The sequence below is a fragment of the Euwallacea fornicatus genome, chromosome 11 (assembly GCF_040115645.1).
Source record: "Euwallacea fornicatus isolate EFF26 chromosome 11, ASM4011564v1, whole genome shotgun sequence".
Lineage (NCBI taxonomy): Eukaryota > Metazoa > Arthropoda > Insecta > Coleoptera > Curculionidae > Euwallacea > Euwallacea fornicatus.
This window is the reverse complement of record NC_089551.1, coordinates 4,224,788-4,245,156: the sequence shown is the minus strand read 5'-3', so window position 1 is coordinate 4,245,156 and position 20,369 is coordinate 4,224,788. Positions and strand designations below refer to the sequence as shown.

The following is a 20,369-nucleotide window of genomic DNA, read 5'->3' as shown; positions in this document are numbered from 1 at the left end:
TCAATCAAAAAAAATTCTGTAAACCGTGATTTTCAACTGATTTTGTTTAAATTTTCTATAATAAAAATTCAAGATTAAACTCAGTTTACATGTTCGAGAAACTTTTGAAAATTTAATTTTTAGAATGATTTTTAGGGTCGTAAAAAAGTCGTCAAAAAGTTTCCAAAACGGAGTTTTTTTAAATCTTGAAAATCACCCTAAAAATTATGTTTTCTAACGTTACTCGAACACATAAAGTGAGTTTAGGTTTGAATTTTTATTATCAAAATTTGAACACAGTTACTCGAAAATTACAATTTACAATTTTTTTTTCGGCTCAATGAATTCTTTTTTGAGTGCCTGTATGTAGATTTTATTTTCAAAAGGGACATTCTTAAAACTGATTTTCTATTAAATTGCATGCACCCTCTCGCGGGGGTTGAATTATATCTCATCTGGAAGGTTTTTCAATGACCTTTCTAAATTTATTTGTGTTTTTGTACATTCAGATGTCTTCGAAAAATTATGTCCAAAACGTAAACGCGATTAGGCATCAACAACTGTATTGCAGAAAAATTGTTTATTAATGTTTTAAATGTACAAAACGCTATTATTTTTTAAAACCTAATACAGTCTGTTTTCAAACTACACTCTGAAGTTAAAAAAAATTTCTATTTGAAATTCTCTCCATGCAGCTGAAATTAATCTTTTCAATGTTTCAAAATCTTGAGGTTAAATTTTATTAACAGATTTAATATGTCCCCAGAGAAAAAAAAATTAGGAGTGTGTTAGTTCGGGTGATCGCGGTGGCCACTCGGTTGGTCCCCTTTAACCTATCCACTTACCAGAAAACCTATAGTTCAATCATTGTCTAATAGGAAAGAAAATTGTGTGGTAAAGCTCCATTTGGTTGAAAATGAATAAAATTTTCTTGTAAAACGGTGTTACTAGCCTTAAGCTCGTGAAATAAAAAACACTTTACCGCCCCTCTGGGTTTTATAAACAACAGACGATTATTTTGATTTTTATTTGTTTATCTGTATTCATTAGTGCATTTATTTAGACATTTTACCAATAGAAAAAACAGCAAGAATAAAATTGTTCGATTAAAAAAGAACGATGGAATTCTTGACTTTATTATTAAATTACTATTTACTTTATTTTGCATGTTAAAGGCTGATAATAGCGGTTTACAAGAAGATCTTCATTTTCAACAATATGGAGCTTCACCACGTTATTGTTTTCCTGTTAGGCAGCGATTATACAATAAGTTTACTGGCAAATGAATCGGTTGTAGTGGTCCAACTGGGTGGCCACAGAGATGGCCCGATTTAACATCTATAGATTTTTTTCTGCGTGTAGGAAAATTTAAATGGAAGTTTTTGTGAATGTTAGTGAGTTTGAGAACAGATTTGATTATTATTTAGAAAAATAATAGACAGCATTTTCAACACTTAGGACGTCAACAGAGAATTTTTCTGCAATACAATTGTTACCCAAGCTGATTTACGGTGTGGATATGAATTTTTAGAAGACCTCTTAACAAAAAAAAAGAAAATTACATTTGGAAAGGTGCTCGAAAGATTTTTCAAATCAGGTATAAATTAACCCCCCTTCCCATTTAAGATTGTCGTGGTTTTTCCGCCCGTACTTGAGGATGCGTGCAATTGAATAGAAAACCGACTTAAAGGATGTCCCCTTTGAAAATAAAACCGACGTGTTTTTGCACATTGACACAGTGTTTATTCCCGTTTATTATTTCATTCGAATGAATTATTAATCACTAATACAATCATAATAGTTCTCAAAAAACTAATTTACATTCCGTTATCATTTTGATTCATAGAGACCTCCGTCTGGGCATATCAATCAAATGGTATCAACCTGTCGCATGCTTCCCACACCCATGTATGATCTACATTATATTTAAATAACATTATTCCTGCGGCATTTCCTTGATCGTCTAGTATAGCTTTAAGACTACACGCAAGAATCTGCCGGGAACCAGAATGATCAACGCCAAAACCCACGCTCCGCTTCGCAAACCGCAGAGAACCGAAAAAACCCTAAAAGCCATAAAGCTGTCTTCGCAACGTCTATTTGCAGTACTAATGAACACTTACGACCCATTAGACTACTCCATCGTCCTTGGCTAAACCAGAAAGTCTAGTTTCAGAGACAGACCAAGAGCTATAAACTCACCTATCTCGGGAATCGAAATTCGCTCTGACTACGAAGCACTGAACCCATTCTCACTGAGTATACAGGAAGTGGCACCGTTGCCAAAACGGGCGAACGAAAGTACCCAGTCACCACCAAAAGCACCAGGAGGCCGCCGGCACCTGTTCGGGGCAATTTCACCTGCACGTCCTTCTCGCGGCCGACGACGAGGTTGTTCGTAGATATCTACGTGTGGGTACCGCTGTGGTACGTGGGTACCTGGAGCACGCGCCTTCGACGACAACTAGACCCAACTGAACTGAACTGAATGGAACGGCTTCACCCCACGACGCCTTGCTCGGCGATACAAAAGACGCATGCTAGGCCGGACGGCCTTTGAAATTCGCCGAGCAAGGTTGGCAGATGGATAATGAGGACGAATGTGTGAATTTTTAATTTTTGCCCATTTAGGGATTAATTGGAGTCCGCGGGGAAGATCGAAGATTTACAATGGAAAAGCAACGATCTATGACGTTGCAAAAACACCGACGGGAGGGTGCTGAACAAGGACGCCGGAAAAACTTTGAATATGACACGAAACTTCGATACAGAAAACGTTTGAAAGAGGGATGGAAAGTTTCCAATGGGCAATAGATGGGTCGTTTTAAATCTACAGGGTGATCCGCTTTTTCGTGGCACGACTAACCGTCGAGAGAAACACGTATTTCAAGAAGAAAATTTCACATCGACATGGGCCCGTAAACGCTTCGTTTTACAGCTGCTGGGCGTCGAACACTTAAAAACACTTTCGATTATTTTTTGTAATGCTCCAACCTCTGGCGATATTTAAACCAAATCTGGTGCACAGCATCACCTTGTATGCTGCTGCATTCGGTAATAATATCACTGCCCTCGAGCAACCAATGACGGAGTTGCGGGGTTTTGCTACCATAAAATTCAATCAATTACTAATACGGTCCTGTCCAAAATCAAATTTTATTTTTTTCCGAAATGAGCAATGCGTTCTCGACAAAAAAGGCTCTTGGCTTTTCTCCGTATCTGGCTGCGTTGCGTAATACATTTGATTTTTTTGTTAGGTAGAACGCGATTGTTAATTAAAAACGTTGCTCATATAAATGGTAAGGTTTATTATTGTTAATGATGCGTATTGCATAATTAGAAGTGAAAAACGACTAGAAAAATTCACTTAACTCAAAGTGGGTGTTCAAAATACCAACCATTTTGTTGCACACATACAGCATTGGACAAACTTAGAGCAACTTTTAAAAAAATGATGTAATTACAGCTAAGTTAGTTGGACTCATTTCAATATAGATTTGACATAGAGGCACCATTTAAGGAAATACTTCGACCATTAGAAATATCAACATTTATTTTATCGTACGTTTTTAAACCCATAACATTCTTTTGGGGGTGGAAAAAAGTAGAGCAACTCTCAAAGAAAGCAAACGTGAATTCTTAAAAACGAACTAAAAACAATATTGTTTAATATTTTATTTAAAAAAACCCTTATTTTTAATGACCTCCTGTATCTTTTGGACATTGACCCTATTAGCTTCGATATTATTATGGGATCCATGCTGCGCCAGGCTTCTCTCAATGTGTCAAATGACTGATCGGTACTCGTGTAACCTTTTCCCCGGATCTTTTGGTCTAAAATTTCCCAGAAGTTCTCGATCGGGTCGAGATCAGGGGATTGCGAAGGCCATTCCAGAACATTGATATTTTCTCCCCTAAACCATGCCTTTCCGTATTTTGACGTATGTTTAGGATCATTATCCTGTTGAAGGACACGTCGTAAGGGCATAACCTCATCGGCATATGGCACCATTTGGTTCTCCAAAACGTCCCTATATATTGATACATATCCATGCGGCCTTCTATTTTGTGGAGTGGCCAACACCATAGCCCGAGAAACAGTCCCAGACCATAATTGACCCATCTCCGTGCTTGATTGTGGGGCATGCGTGTTAAGGATTAAGTCTTTCACCCTTAGGGCGTCTTACATAGGCCATGCCATCACTGTTGAACGAACAGAACTTTGATTCGTCGCTCTAAATGATTTTTTTCCAGTCGTTCTCTGTCCAACGCAAATGTGACTTGACAAAATTGAGGCGAGCCCCTCTGTTTCTCTTTGATAACAGCGGTTTCTTGGCTGGTCTTCTGCCATTTAACTAAGCTTTCATCAATCTATTCCTTATAGTCCTAGAAGTGACTTCGATTCCAAGTTTTTCAGAAATACGGCGTTTAATTGTGGGGGAGCCAATGAAAGGTTCACTTTTTGCAAATTTTATAACGTGTTTGTCCTGATATCTATTGGATTTTTTGGGCCTTCCGGATTTCTTCTTGTCCAGACTATTCCCAAATACACGATTTTGTTTAATAATTTTCCCGAAACAATGGACTTGTTTAAGTTAAACGTCTTTGCCATTTCACTCTGCTTTTGACCACTCTCGCGTAAATTAACAATTGCTATAAATAACAAATTTAACTCATAAATAAAAATAAAACTTATATATAAAATTATAACAATTCTTTTACTTCTAAAGACAAATGTTCTCCTCTAGGCATGTTTATTGACACAAACTTGCAATCGAAACAAATATCAAGGCAAAAATTGTTTAAATATTTTGAATTGTTTAAAATGTCGCTCTACTTTTTTCCACCCCCAAAAGAATGTTATCGGTGTAAAAACATACAATAAAATAAATGTTGATACTTCTGATGGTCGAAGTATTTCCTTATATGGTGGTACCTTTATATTAAACCTATATTGAAATGAGTCCAACTAACTTAGCTGTAATTATATCATTTTTCTAAAGTTGCCCTACATTTTTCCATTACTGTATCTCGCTGAAAATAAAATTTGTTATTATCAATATTGTGGTTGAAGTTGTTTACAATTTATCTGTACACTAAGAAATTTTAACTCGTTTCAAGGGCATCAACTCAACAAAAAACGTTTTGCAAAAGTAAAAATATTTGCGATAAAATAAGGGCAACTTATTTTTAAAAGTGCTACATTTTTCACATTAATTTGGTCCTTTATCGAAGTAACATTCGAAGTCGTACCTCGAGGGGTCCATTATTCAGTTGATCGTAAAAGACGAATAATTAGTGCCTTTGATAGTGGCAAATCGCGAAAGTTTATTCTGGAACGTTTAGTGTTAAGAAAGACGTGATTTCCAAATCAGTTCGAAGATTCGAGAACGTAGGGTCGTCACTGACCTAAAGCGTAGGGATCGACCTGAAAAAGCGACTAAAAAGTTGAATAGGGGTCTGCAGAGATCGAGTACATAGATTCCAAAAGAGTCAGCCCATCAAATATTGGCATCTGTTGGAAAGGCCAACGATTCCTCAACCACAATACAACGTCGATTAGTAGAGGGTGCATTAAAAGGAAGAACAGCCAAAAAACCAGTCCTCTCTAAGCAAAATAGAGGTGCTAAAATGCTGCTTGCCACCTACCATCGAGCTGTTGTTCTCAGACGAACCCAAGTTTTGTGTCTTTGAAAGTGATGGCGCTCAAGGGATACTTCGTCCCAAAGGTTAAAGGCTCAACCCAAAGTATATTAATACCACCATAAAACACGGAGGAGGGATTTTTAAGGCATGGGATTCTCTCTCCGCCACGGGAATGGGTCCAATATACATGATAGGATGGGAGGCCAAATAGGTTTCTGTATCAAAACGTACTGGATCATGTCTTGCAGTAATATGGTGAATGGGAAATGTCCCTTAAGCTCGTGTTTCAGTATGACAATGACGCCAAGCACACAGCTAAGATGATCAGAAAGTGATTCGTGGAAAAAAAATTGAGTATTGAAGTTGCCAGCGCAGTTTCCGGATTTAACCCTATACAGAACCTTTGGAAGATTGTCCAGAAAAAATCCACTCAAAAAATATCACAAGCCAAGACGTGCTGTTTGATGAAATGGAAAACGCATGGAGTTCCATGTATTCCCGAATAATTACCAACGCAATTTCTTCCATGCCAGGTAGATATGATCAAGTGATTGCAAATAAGGGGTATTGGACCAGGTACTATTTTAACTAAATAAACAATTTTGTAAATGTGTTTTTTCTCGCGAAGATAACTTCAAAGTTGTTTTAATTTTGTCGTACTCGATTTTGCGTCAATAAAGTTTTTTTCTGTTTGATTTTAAAGTTTTAGTTTGATTCTTTAGAATAATTATTCAACTTTCCTAATCCATAGATAAATTATAAATAACCTCAAAAATAATATTCATAAAAAGAGTTTTAATTTTTACCAAAATATTTTTTTAACAGACAATTTCGAAAGTTGCCCTAATTTTGTCCGATACTGTAGTTCACACCGACATCTAAATAATCGGAGAGCACCAATTAAATTTTTATTTCTAGATTCAGCTCACGCACCTCTAATGCATCCAATAAGTTTTTCCATTGTTTCTACAAGAGTTGCATACATTTGTTCCTTTAAAAATCTCCAAATAAAAAAGTCCAACGGGGTTAGGTAGGGAGAGCGTGGAGGCCAAGCGACAGGCCCCCCCTTTGTCCAATCCATCTTCTCGGAAAGTTAAGGTCTAACCACTTCCTTAAATTTCTATGAAATTGAGTAAGGTGTAGTAAATAAGTAGGGTGCAATGGAAAATAAACATCAGCTTGCCAAATGTCGTAATTTACATGAAGTGGTTCAGGAGGGCATAGTTCTTTTTTTAATTAAAAGTAAAAGAATGGCTTTCCAATTTTCAAATCAAGAACAAGCAGATATCCATTTCTTCTATGGAGTTGCGAATGGGAACTCCGCGAAAGCAGCAAGAGAGTACAGAGGAAGATTTCCTCACAGGCGTCATTCGCATCTCTCAGCGTTTGTGAACATTCACCGACCATTTACAGCTCGCGGACTGAAAATTAGATACGACGAATGACAAAAGAGAAATAATATCCGGCAAGAAAGAAACAACAACGAAAATCTTTGTGGATTTGATAGGAATCCTACAACAAGTAGCCGAAAACTATCCGTCGCTCTTGGCGTTGCTAGATCTAAAATTCTTGAGGTTTTGAAAAAGGATCTCCGACATGCTTATCATCTCCAGCATGTACAAGCTTTGCGTGAGAAAAAGATGAAGAACATAGTTTTTTACCGATGGGTTCTTAACTCGATTGAACAAAATGGAAATTTACTAAACAACATATTGTTGACTGACGAATCGTGCTTTACTCGTCGAGGTGTCGTAAATATTCATAATCAACATGTGTGGGCACACGAAAACCCACATGCAATTCAACCAAGAAATTTTCAGGTAAAAGTTAGTGTGAATGTCTAGGTTGGAGTTTGTAACAATCACGTATTTTGTCCATATTTCCTATCAGAATGCGTAAATGGGAAATTTTTTTTACAGTTCTTAAATGCGGATATGCATAATATGTTGGAGGAAGTTCCGCTGGATTTAAAAATAATTAGTTCGTTCCAACTTGATGGTTGTTCAGCTTATTTTCATAAAAATGTAAGGATCTGATTGGACCATTACTTTCTGGAAAGATGGATTGGACAAAGGGGCTCTGCCACTTGGCCTCCAAGTTCTCTCGACCTAACGTCGTCGGACTTTTTTGTTTGGGGATTTTTAAAATAACATTTGTATGCAACTCCTGTGCATAAAACGGAACAACTTATTTGATGAATTAGAGATGCGTGCACTGAATTGAGAAATTATAATTTAATTGGTGCTCTCCGATTCATTAGATGTTGGCGTGAATTATGTGTGCAATAAAATGGTTCATATTTTAAACACCTACTTTAAGTTATGCGAATTTCTGCAGCTGTTTTTCACCTTTAATTATGCAATACGTATCATTAACAATAATAAATCTTACTGTTTATATGAGCAATGTTTTTAATTAAAATTATGTTCTAACTGATAAAAAAAACAAATTTATTACGCAACGGAGCTCGATACGAAAAAATATCACGAGACATTTTTTGTAGAAAACGTATTGCTCATTTCGGGAAAAAAAATTAAATTTGATTTTAGACAGGACCGTGTTAGTAATTGATTGAATTTTATGGCAGCAAACCCCCACAACTCCGGCCCTGGTTGCTCGTGGGCCGTGATATTACTGAATATGGCGGCATAGAATGTGATACTGTGCACCAAATTTGATTTAAATATCTCCAGAGATTAGAGCATTACAAAAATAATCGAAAATGTTTTTAAGTTTTCAACGCCCAGTACCTTTAAAATGAAGCGTTTAGGGGCCTATGTTGGTATGAAGTTTTCTTCTTAAAATAAGGTTTTCTATCGACTGTTAAAGTTCTGGTACAAAAAGGTGGATCGCCCTGTAAATAACTATATTTATTCTCGCGCAAGGTACCATCGTTTCTTACATGTCGGCCAGGGATGGAGTGCAGGGAGGACAGAGCAGAGGAGGCAGGTAAATGCATTAGAAATGAAGGTTCTCATTTTGACAATGAAACGAATTAATAGTAGTATTGTTTAAGCTAGAACTAGCACTATAAATTTTTAAATTATTAACACCCCATTTAAATTTAATGTCGCTTATTTTCTTGTTAGAATTAATATTTCCTTTTTTACTCTTGTGAACTATAATTTTTTCATATTTTTTTTAAGATGTTTAAAATGATTTTTAACATTGTTTGAGATTTCCTAGACTAGCGCCGCTTCGGACAATTTTTTTTATGCATGAACAAATTGAAACCAAAGTATTTTAACACATTAATTTGTCAATTTGCATATTAAGAATATAAAAAAAAAATCCGAAAACGGAAAGAATTTAATATTTACTAAAAAAAATTTTATTTTATTTTATAAATTAAATTATTTCGTATAAAAATCTAAGAAGGCCGATACTTCAAAAACGATGAGATGTCGTATAAGCATGTAGATTCAAAATGCCTGCATTTATCTCTTATTAAAAACGTCTTATCGCTTTATCCAACTCCCGGTATATACAGGGTATTTTTTAAGAAAGTGGCTGATTTTTAAGGAGTGATTTTTTGAATGACTTTAAGAGGAAAATTTTATATAAATATAGATTCGGTGATGCGTCGTTTTCAAGATCTTGGGCCTCAAATTAAAAAAATTCGTTCCACATTAAAAAAAAACCTAAATGACAAGAAAACCGAAACTAATATGACATTGAAGTTTAGTGACAGTTTTTAATGTAATACAAGAAAAATCAAACGATAAAAACGCCTTATTAAAATTGCACTTAAGCAAATGGCAGGCAATTTTTTTATAAAAAAAAAAACATTTAACAATAAGTACCTTGAAACTTACAATAGTTGCCGAAAACGTACTCAACATCAGAGCAAGCTCGTCTTCAAATCGATAGTTGAAATACTTTCGGCATATGATCTTATCTGCTTACATAAATCTCGCATCAGTTGGATTAATTCTCCTTCAGTTTTAACCGGAGTTCTATAAACGAAGCCGTCAAAGGAAAAAAATCTAACGGGTTTAAATCCGGTGATCTGGGTGGCCATGACTGTGCTTATACAGAAAAAATCTAAAAGTTCCAACAAAGTCTGTGGCGTATAAATAACAATAAAAGTCGTAAATGACACTGCAAAGTTTAAATAAAATCGGTTGAAGGATTATTAAGATTTTTAAGAAAATTTTGACATTCGGTATCTTGAAAACGAAGCAATTCCGGACCTATGTTTATATAGACACGTCGTCTTAGAATCACCTAAAGAGTCACTCATTGAAGTTCGGCCACGTACTTAAATAACATTTTGTACGATAATACGCAATGTTGGTGTTTCGCCTCCATCTCATGACAGTTTTAACCGTCTTCCAATCCAGCCCTGGTGCGATTTCGACGTCTGCTAGACGAGCCCGGCAGACCAATAACGAACCCAAAAATCTTAGACCATTAATTGATATTTTATTCGCTTTTGCCCCACGAGGTGGTTCCGACCTATCGGTCGCAGAAAAAAGATCCTTAATTGGCGGAAATTGTCACAGCAACCTTCAGATACTCGTTCGGTTTTTACCTCAGCACGGCAAATGAACGCCCCTGGATGAACGGTTAATCAATAACAAATACCATTCGATAGATATTCTAATTAATTGTATTAGCTCCAGGCGTCGCAGTCCGATTCCGAGATCGTTAACAAGGCCGCGCAAATCATCGATTCCAAGACGAAAAGCTCATTATCAGTAGAAAATTATTGATATCGTTTATTTGCCCAATAAATAAGATTTAGAAAGCGGCCTTACTATATATCTCCGATGGCCTGGATTTGGAAACCTTATGAGAAGATGAATAGCAAACAGGTATTGCACAAAGCCGTTTTTAAATAGTTGCATTTCCGTTGATTGTTACAGCAATCTGCGAAATGCACAAAAACAGATACTCAATCAAATATACTGATTGCAAAAACGAATATCTGATTTCCTTGCTTATTGGGTGCTAAGCAGCCGTCGCACTTTCTTCTCTCGCTCTTGTCACCGTAACACCGCAATTTCCCTAAGATTGCGGTTTATCTGTCGTCATGAACAATTAAACCGTACCGTAAAAACAACAACGAGACTCTTTTTATCAGTCAAATTTAATTTAGATAATCGTCATATCGTTCCGGAAATTTTTGAGTGTGAAGTCACGTCCGAAAGTAGGCACTTGTCTCATGAGTCTCCGACTTGTTGTACTCATTGCGTAAACCGGCCTTAAATTGAGATTTAAAAAGGTCTTGCGACACCGCACCGCTAAAAGAAATATCAAATAAATTTAATTGAATGTCAACATGACTGACCGCCTTTCTGGGCACAGCCACGAAATCGCGGATATTTCGCAAAACCGCGGTTTTGCATCGGATACTTATTTAATATCTACTATTGATTTCAATATGAAAATTGGGTATCGTCACCGGAACCGCTTTCAAATTTAAGGGAAAACGTCGGTGAAACACGGTTTTGGGAATCGTACAATTACGTCAAAAAAAAAAAAAAATCGAAAATACGTACAATTATTCATTGAATGGAAATTTAAGAATGACGAAGCCACCGAAGGAACACGTGAACGCGAAATATACGTGGTACCATCAATATCGGTTCCCCTTAGAAATCGATCGTGAATTAAAATGGTTCGAATGGAGCGGAGGCTCGATCGAACGTAGAGGATGAATACGACTTGGAGCTTAAGAATATTCCATAAATGTACAGTATTGTGCAGAAGGGATGGAAGATTTTTCAAAATTGAAATATTTTCCCAATATCTAGCAGGTGAGCTTTGGGTCATAACATCATAATCAGTATACCACTGGTGCAATATTCCGAATATCGCTGGCGTTGAAGCGTGCAAACAGACAGCTACGTGGGGTGGCCCGTTTGAAACAGTCCGCCTGAGATGCCTTCAAAGGAATTTTTTTCTTCTAAAAATGCCGAGACACGCCAATTTTACTCTTAAAAGGGACATTTTTAGATCATAAATCCGTCGGTGAAGAGCCATCCCCTTAAACGGAGTGGCAACCTCTTCAAGAGCCTGAAGTGCCACGGGGGGTGAAGTGGCACGTCAAATCAAAGGTGTTGGAATTCTCCTTACAAGTGTGCTGAAATTTCTTTGCTCCGCCTTTAAATATTGCAAAAAATCGTTTCAAAACATCGGTGAAATAAATCGAAAAAAACGACCTTAACTTAATTACATACTGTGTGACATAGAAAAGAGAACGCCCCGTAAAAATGGTTTTATTTAAATCATTTTTGGTATGCATTTCTGTATTTATATAAAACGTTCACGTTTTCAGCCATATTTATGAGCGTATTTACGGGTTATCAGGAATTTTAGGTTTTTATTACTATTAAAATTGCAATAAAATATCAACAATATGACTGCAAATTATTTATTGGTGTACAGTGCGCTTAGAAAGTGGTCTTAGATTAAACAAATATGCCTAGACGTAGAATGCAGCGAAATTTTCATCAATTGAGCGAGTTTGAGAAAGGTCGCATATAATGGGTCTGCGAGAGGCTGGTCATTTAAGGAAATCGTCACTAGATTGAACCGTAGTGTCAACACTATATTGAGATGCGGTCAGACATGATACCAAGAAGAGCAAACAGGCAGAAGGAAAGGTATAGGACGATCTCGAAGAACCCAGAACGCCAAGATCGCGCCTTCGAGTCATGGCACTCAGAGATGAGTTCGTCTCGTCAAGGACGCTGGCGGATCAGTGGTTTGCTGAATATGGAAGGCCCATTGGGATTCGAACCATTTGTCGCAGGATAAGAAGTTTTGAAATGATTTCGTATCGTCTCCATCTTATGATATCCCTCACCTCAAATCATCGATCAAAATCGACTGCAGTGGTGCAGAGAATGGATACGTATCGGAATCTGGAATGGGGTAATATCGTATTTACTGACGAATCCAGATTCTGTTTGGATACGCATGATGGTCTGCCAAAAGTAAGAAGATGGGATGAAAGGCGGAATTCTCAGTTTACAATACAGTGACATGCCCATCAGACTGTTGGGATAATGCTTTGGAGTGATATTGCATATTGTAGCAGGTTACCTTTACTTTTCATTAGAGGCCGTACGACAGCCCAATGATACATCTAACAAGTCCTAGGACCTCATCTCATGCCTTTTATGAAAAACCTTGTTAATCCAGTTTTCCAGCAAAACAATGCACGGCCACATGTAGCTAAAGTGACTATGAACTTCTTTAAACAAAATTCAATAAATTTTTTACCTTCGCCACCTGACACTCCAGACCTCCCATCAATTGAACATGTATGGGATATTGCAGGGAGAAAGTTGCATAATTTACCCCATCCTTCACATAATCCTAGCGGCGCCATGTCTTGCTGTCCAGTTAGCCAGGAATGCGATCCCCTAAGCGGACATTAATCACCTCCTTAGATTCATGCCTAGGCGTATACAGGAACGTATAAGACACCGCAGAGGAGCGACAAATTATTCTTTTCTTTTGGGTTTTTAACAACTAAATTTTTAGTTCAATTTTTTAATGAAATATTTGTTGGGAGAATCCCAGCATAAAGATATGGCACTCATGTAGTCTCCTAACATCTGGACAAAAATAAAAAGGAAAAGAAAACAGACCTCAATCTTCGACCTATCATTATGTGCCGAACTATGGATACCACGTTAAGTACCACACATCTACTTTACTTCCCTCCTGATTTATGACTCTCGAGTCGTAAAACAAAAAAAGAGCAACAATAAATCAGCATGGAATATCTCCTATTGACCCTCGCAAGTGGCCCAAGAATGGGAGGGTGGCAACGACAAGGTAATGGTTCGAAAGCTTTAAGGTGGTGACCTTCCCACGAATCCGTGGGAAAAAATCCAAGACAAAAACCAACACTTCGGAGGAAGTGCTCCACCCTCTTGGAGCGGCAGACAGAAGAGTTTCCCGTTTCGCCGCGTCAACAAGCAAACTCTCAACTCTCGCGATATGGAAGATTAGATTAAACTTCAACAACTTCTGCCGCATCTCGTTGCAAACCAAAATCTGAATACACGTATTGTACTAATTTCATTCCTAATCAACCCCTGTTCAACAACTAACTTGTAAGTAAACATAGTGTTGTACGTGTACCAGTGTTTCTTTACCTTCTTGCATCTTTGGATCCTCAACATTTCGTGATGATAGTCCGTCTGATCCTTCGAGCAATTAAGAAGCCCCACTCACGTAAGTGGATTACTTTGTGAGTACCTAGTGAGGCAGAAATTCAGAAAGCCCTGGTCTAAACAGTATTTGTTTTAGCGTAAGAAACGTGCATACCAAAAATGATTTTAATAAAACCATTTTTACGGGGTGTTCTCTTTTCCATGTCACGCAGTATAATAAACTCACTAATATTTCAAAACATTATGTTTATCATCGAATTCTTAAGAAAAGATGATTGGTTTTGTTTCGATTTTACACTGATCAGAATTCTACAGCGAAATTTGTCGATTGATCTGATGATTCAAAGCACCGTGGTTTACAGTACTACAGAGAAAGTTGAAATTGTCATCATCTATTTCGAAAACAATGAAATAGTTCGAGAAACTGCAAGAATTTTGAATGGAAGACATTCTGGTAAGAATTTGATCCATCTCTACTTGACGAAATCAATATATAAATTCATGAAAACTGAATCCGTTGCTAACAGAAAACAGGAAAAGAGACACACCGTCACCAACAAGGCTGCACAGATTGCAATTTTGGGGCATATTGAAGTGCACCTGAAAATTAGAAACAATATCAAGTAATCCACGTGATAGTGATTTTGAAAAACCATAATTTCCATCTCTGTAAGAGGCATCTTAGTCATGAGCTCAATGGAGATGATCCAGATCTCCGTGTGCAATTTTATGAAACGATGTCTGAAGGCATTTTAATCAATCCCAATTTTATATTCGACATGCTTTTCTGATGAATGCACATTCTTTCTGACTAATTTCATCAACAGACATAATTTCATATATTGAAGTGAGGTGAATCCAAAGAATTACGAGATAACAGCAGTCACAGTATCCAGAAAAATTGAATGGATGGGCTGGAATTTTGGGAAATCGTATTGTTGAACCTTTTTTTACCGTATAAACTGCAGTGGATGAATCTTACCTTAATTTGCTTCAAGGTTTCAACTATCCTCATATCGTGAATATCTTGGAAAACGACGATCAATTCTTAAAGAATTATGTATATTTCCAACACAGATAACATTCTGCCACACTATGCATTTCCTGTACGTAACTTTTTGAATGAACATTTTCCTGAACACTGGATTAGTAGAAGAGGTTTCATTGAATGCCCCCCTAGACCCCCTGATTTAACACCATTGGACTTTTTTTTATTGAGTCGTTTAAAAACTGTTGTTTATGAAGCGAAATCTACCTCTTCAGAACATCTTCGCCACCGAATAGTGATAATATGTGGTGAAACAACTTCCGAAATACTACAAAATATTCGGAAAGAAGTTGAACAAAAACGTTATTATTGTATGGAAGTAAGTGGGTCGCAATTTGAACATTTAATTAAATAAAACATTATGTAAAAATTTATTTTTTTCGATTTATTTCACCGATGTTTTAAAACCGTTTTACAATATTTAAAGGCGGAACAAAAGAATTTCAGCATACCCGTAAAGAGAATCGAAATACCTTCAATTTGATATGCCACTTGACCCACCACCATGTTATTTAAATTTCCTGAAGGGGTTGTAACTTCGGTTAGGGAAATGACTCTACACCCACAAATTTATGATCTAAAAATGTCCCCCTTGAAAGTAAAATTGACATATCTCGCGGTTTTCCGAAGAAAAAAATTCCATTCGAGACCCTTCAGTGGACTGTTTTATATGGGCCACTCTGTATGAACAAATCTTGTTTTGATTCTGGACAAAATTGTCTGAACTTTTTTATTTAAGAAATTATAGACAAATAATAAAAATGTTTATTTAATTTATTTTGTCCGTAGCATTTAGTTTCATTATATGTCCGCAGTCCAGAAGCGGTCTGCAGATGGAGTTGTAGATTTTATGGCCGTTTTCATCTTAATTTCCTTGTCTTTGTATATCAGTGCTCCGAACTGTTTCGTCCATTTGATGATTTCTGATTTTGTTTTTGCACGTGTTTGGTGAATTGCAACTTATTGTACATTTTGACCTCCAAGTATTTTACGTCTTGTCTTTATTTTTTTTTTACACAGAATTAACTGTAACACAGGTGAGAAAACCAACTGCTAGATCGCCTGTTTGTTATGAAATAAAGATGTGCACATAAACGACATATCATAAGTACAGTAGTGGAAAAATGTAGAGCAACTTTTGCAAAATTAATATAATTGGAGTTTTAATAGTTATAAATATTTAGGTATGCGTTCAACATCAAGCCAATGTATGCCCAAATATGTCTACAAAAAAATTTTGTTATTTTAATTTTTTTGTGAAATTTTATATTCACATTAGTATTTTTTGGTGGAAAAAAGTAGAGCAACTTATCAAATTATAGCAGATACGTACCATGAAATTTATTTCATTCGTGATATATCGTTGGTCAAAATGGCACGAGGCAAAAATTTATCAGTGGAAATAAAAGAACGTGTTGTTAACTTGTATAGAAATAGCTAAAAGCAAGCAAATATTGCCAAAAGATTTAATTTAAACAAATCCGTTTGTCGAATTATCAGACAATTTCAAATGTCCGGGTATACTGATATAAAGAGGAACTGTGGTAGACCGGGGAAAATCAATCGTTCCAAAGATAAACAAGTTTTAAAAATTGGGAAGAATCAACCATTTCTAGGTACCAACAAAATTAGGGGCCGTATTTCGGATGAGCTCGATGTTGAAGTAACATCTAGAACAGTAAGAAACAGGTTACTTGAAGGCAAGTCATATGGAAGAAGATCGGCCACAAAAACCTCTTTTATCCAAAAGAAATAGACGTTTCCGACTTAATTTTGTGTAATAACATCTTGGTTACGTAGAGCAAGACTGGAAAAAAGTGATCTGAAGCGACGAATCAAAGTTTTGCTTATTTAATAGTGATGCTTTCACCCACATGAGGAGTCCTAAAACTGAAAGACTCAATCCAAAATACACCTGTCCCACAGTGAAGTACTGAATTGAGTCAATAATGGTATGAGGTTGTTTTTCCGGCTATGGTGTTGGCTCCCTTTACAATACAACATATGAATACATTTCAATATAAGGGAATTTTACAGAATCGAATAGTGCCATACGCGGACGATGTTATGCCTTTAAGACACGTTTTCCATTAGAAACCGATCCAAAATCCACGTCCAAATATATGAAAGCATAGTTCAGGAGAGAGGGAATATACGTTTTGGAACGGCCTTCGCAATCCCCCCATCTAAATCCCATTGAGAACCTCTGGGAAATCTTAGATCGGAAAATCAGAGATAGGACCTATAGGAACTGATATGAACTGTTCATTGCTTTAAAAGACGCATGGATAAGCATGGATCCAGTCATCTTGACCAAATTGATAAGGGCTATGACAAAAAGATGCGATGAAACAATGAATATTTTCTAAAATATTAAATTTTTTTAATGTAAATCGTTGCTATAATTTGATAAGGTTGCTTTACTTTTTTCGATTAAAAAATGTTATTGTTAATATAAAATTCTACAAAAAAATATAAATAAAGAATTTTTTTGTAGAAGTATTTAGACATACACTGGCTTTATATCGAACCTACACCCAAACATTTATAACTATTAAAATACTAATTATATTAATTTTTCAAAAGTTGCTCTACGTTTTTCCACTAGTGTATGTATGTAGATGTGTATGTTTTTTTTTTAAATTTAATACTTAAGGTGGAGCCCATTTGCTCTGACCGCATCGCGACATCGTTTCGTTATAGAATTAATAAATTTCACAATTATTGTTTGATCTATAGCTCACCACGCATTCTCAAAATTTTCCAAAAGTTCTTGAAAATTTTTAATTGGATTTGATCGCATTTTTCTATCCACTATGCGACATCAGTTCTCAATGGGATTGAGGTCAGGACTCTGTGACGGATATTTTAAAACATCAACTTTTTCTTCCAACAAATGTTTTTGAATTAATTTCGACGTGTGTTTTGGGTCATTGTCGTGTCGAAACTTGTGCTTCACAGGCATTGCGTCGAGTATATAAGGATCTCACTTGTTTTTTTATAATGTCCAAATACACGAACCTGTCTATTTTGCCTACTATGCGATGCAGTGGACTCATGCCATACCGTGAAAAGCAGCCCCAAACCATGACAGAGCCGCAACCATGTTTTACTGTAAGTTTAACGAACTTTTTATACGATTACTTGGTTTTTAGACGCTTGACATAACTAGCACCATCACTTCCAAATAAGTTGACTTTACACTCATCGCAAAAAAGGATTCGTTTCCAGTTATTTTCGGTCCAATAAATGTGAGTTTGAGCAAAATGTAATTTTGCTCTTATATCCTTCTTACTCAAAAGGGTTTTTTTGACAGGTTTGAAACTGTGAAGGGCTGCCTCTGTCCAAAGTCGTCGTACTGCGCGGTCCGTGATTCCAGAAGGACCAGTTTCATTAATGATAGCCAAAATGTTTGACGAAGACACAAACGGATTATTTCGTGATAATCGAATAATTTTCTCATTAAACGAATTGGAGTTTTTCGCGGTCGACCTGAACTTTACTTAGAGCAAACACCAAGATAAATCTTTCATCAGAGCACTGATTTAAAGAAAGTAATCATGACCGATTCCAGTTTCGACAAAGAAAAGCGGCTAAAATTTCCTTGAATAAGAAAATTCTTATCTGAAAATAGTGGCACCACTAAATATTAATTAAAAAAAACATTTGCACTATTTTCATAGTCTGCAATTTCTTCAATAAAAAGTTCTAATTATTTTGTCCTGGCTGAAAACAACATTTGTTTATACATATCTAGTATAGATATCTGCAAGCATATTTCAAAAGCAATTATATTCAAAATATTTTATCAACGATGTATTAATTATAATGTTGTAACCCAGAGTTCACCTATTGGGTATTAGCAAATTATTTCAAATTTGAAAAAAGTTTCTACCTTTTTGTCCAATACCGTACTGCTCAGCACTAAAATGGAATACTAATTGGTATTTTTAATCATTTACAACATTTCCATACTTAGAAACGAATGTGTATAAGAGAAATTGCTGTTGCTACTAATAAAACACTCATTTGCCACCACTGTGTCGATGTTATCAAATAATATTTAGCGCCACCTATCCGCATCATGCAGCCTTCTTCGTTTACCGTATGCGCTTAGACCAAGATGAAAGTTATGACATTAATCCTGCTACCCTAAATAGTAAAGCAGGTTCTGAATGCAGCTGACACATACGTTATGTCTTCCGTGCTTCATTTAATGCCACGCACCAGAAGAGAATGGTTGTATGCCACGCAGCGGTAACTATTAGCTTTGAGTCGTCAATCGATATGAATAGCAGTGGTGTCAAATAAGAATTTAAATAGACAAATTTAGATACGTTTGTTTTTATTATTTGGATTTCAACGTTATTTGTGGAGCATTTTAGCGTGTTTAGTTTTTAGCAGTTCTCTAATTAGAGCTTCAATTCTACGAGAGAAATTCAGAAGCAGTTTAACGAGAATATGAGCGATCGAAAATTGAGTAAATAAAGCCAGATGGCTTTGTTTGCTTGTACAGGGTGTTCCATTTAAAGCTGTGATTGAAGATTTCTCAAAAACGGTATGTTGTATTAAAAACATTTTCAAATAAAAGTTGTCCGGTAAAGAGGGGGACGTGTCATGAAGATAGGGACTTTTAGCCAAAACGTCGTTTTAAGGCCATTTCAAGCAAGGCAATTTTTTTTTCAAATTCCAACCTCGTATTTTTTTACAGATCCTTGTAGATTTTCAAAAAATGTATATCTTTTATTTGAACAATTTTTTTTAACGTATTGCTGCAGAGTTATCTTTAATTTTTATCCAATTTTTGAGACAGTCGAAATTATTGCATTTTTTTTAAGTGTTGCAGTCTTTTTTCTGAAAACTCTCAGTTTTTAACTAACCTTCAATCAAAACTTTAAATGGGACACCCTGTATACGTAGGTGACGGAACGAATCGACCAACGAAATAACCGAGTTCAAGGATTTCGACTGGTAAAATAGGTCATCATCAATCTACCATACCACCACTTTCCTCTATAGAACTTCGCGGTAATGCTGATTCATAATAGTTGAATATCAAACGCGGACCAAGTCACTGCATAAGAATCCATAGGAAGAATTTCGCATGTAAACTTCTCACAATTCTGAAATTCTAAATGTCAGTGGCGTGTCTCATATTAGTCGGACGTGATGCAGGACTACTTTCGCAAGGTGACCATTGCGGCTGGCCTACCCTCGGCAAAGCATCTTCTCACTTAGAAATGACAAAAGAACTTTCCCTTTCTTACTGGAGATATTAACCGCGCCTAAGAGCTAATTATTAAAGCGGAATCTATCCATCTTCACGGTCAAATGTCTGCGGCAAGGTGAGTGGGTGAACGAACGCCCATGGCCTTGCCCCATCCTTCCTCCTGCAAGAGATAATCTTGTTTCGTGCTTCCTATATAAAGTTGCACTTATTCAATGGAAAGCCAATTTGAATTCCTGCGCCTCATCTACAGGAGGAAAGAACCGTTTAGGCTGTTGGAGACGGCTGATAGATTGCCTCGATCACGTAAAGCAAAAATTAGCCAGCATAATTG

General features: G+C 36.4%; 1 protein-coding gene and 1 long non-coding RNA gene across 6 annotated transcripts in view; one reads left to right on the top strand and one right to left on the bottom strand.

Annotated features, from left to right (window-relative positions):
* The window catches only part of LOC136342070 (uncharacterized), an 84,947-nt gene that overhangs the window by 50,181 nt on the left and 14,397 nt on the right, over positions 1-20,369 (bottom strand). The window contains exon 1 of one of the 5 annotated variants that reach the window (XM_066287536.1): positions 2,182-2,468. The exons of the other annotated variants lie outside the window; for them this stretch is intronic. The gene's annotated coding sequence lies outside the window, so the exon portion shown is untranslated. Of the gene's footprint in view, positions 1-2,181; positions 2,469-20,369 lie in introns of those variants that run through there. 5 annotated transcript variants of the gene reach the window in all.
* Positions 17,613-18,683, top strand: LOC136341941 (uncharacterized). Its single transcript, XR_010732558.1, has 3 exons — positions 17,613-17,922; positions 17,981-18,059; positions 18,125-18,683. It is a non-coding gene; the product is annotated as an uncharacterized lncRNA (long non-coding RNA).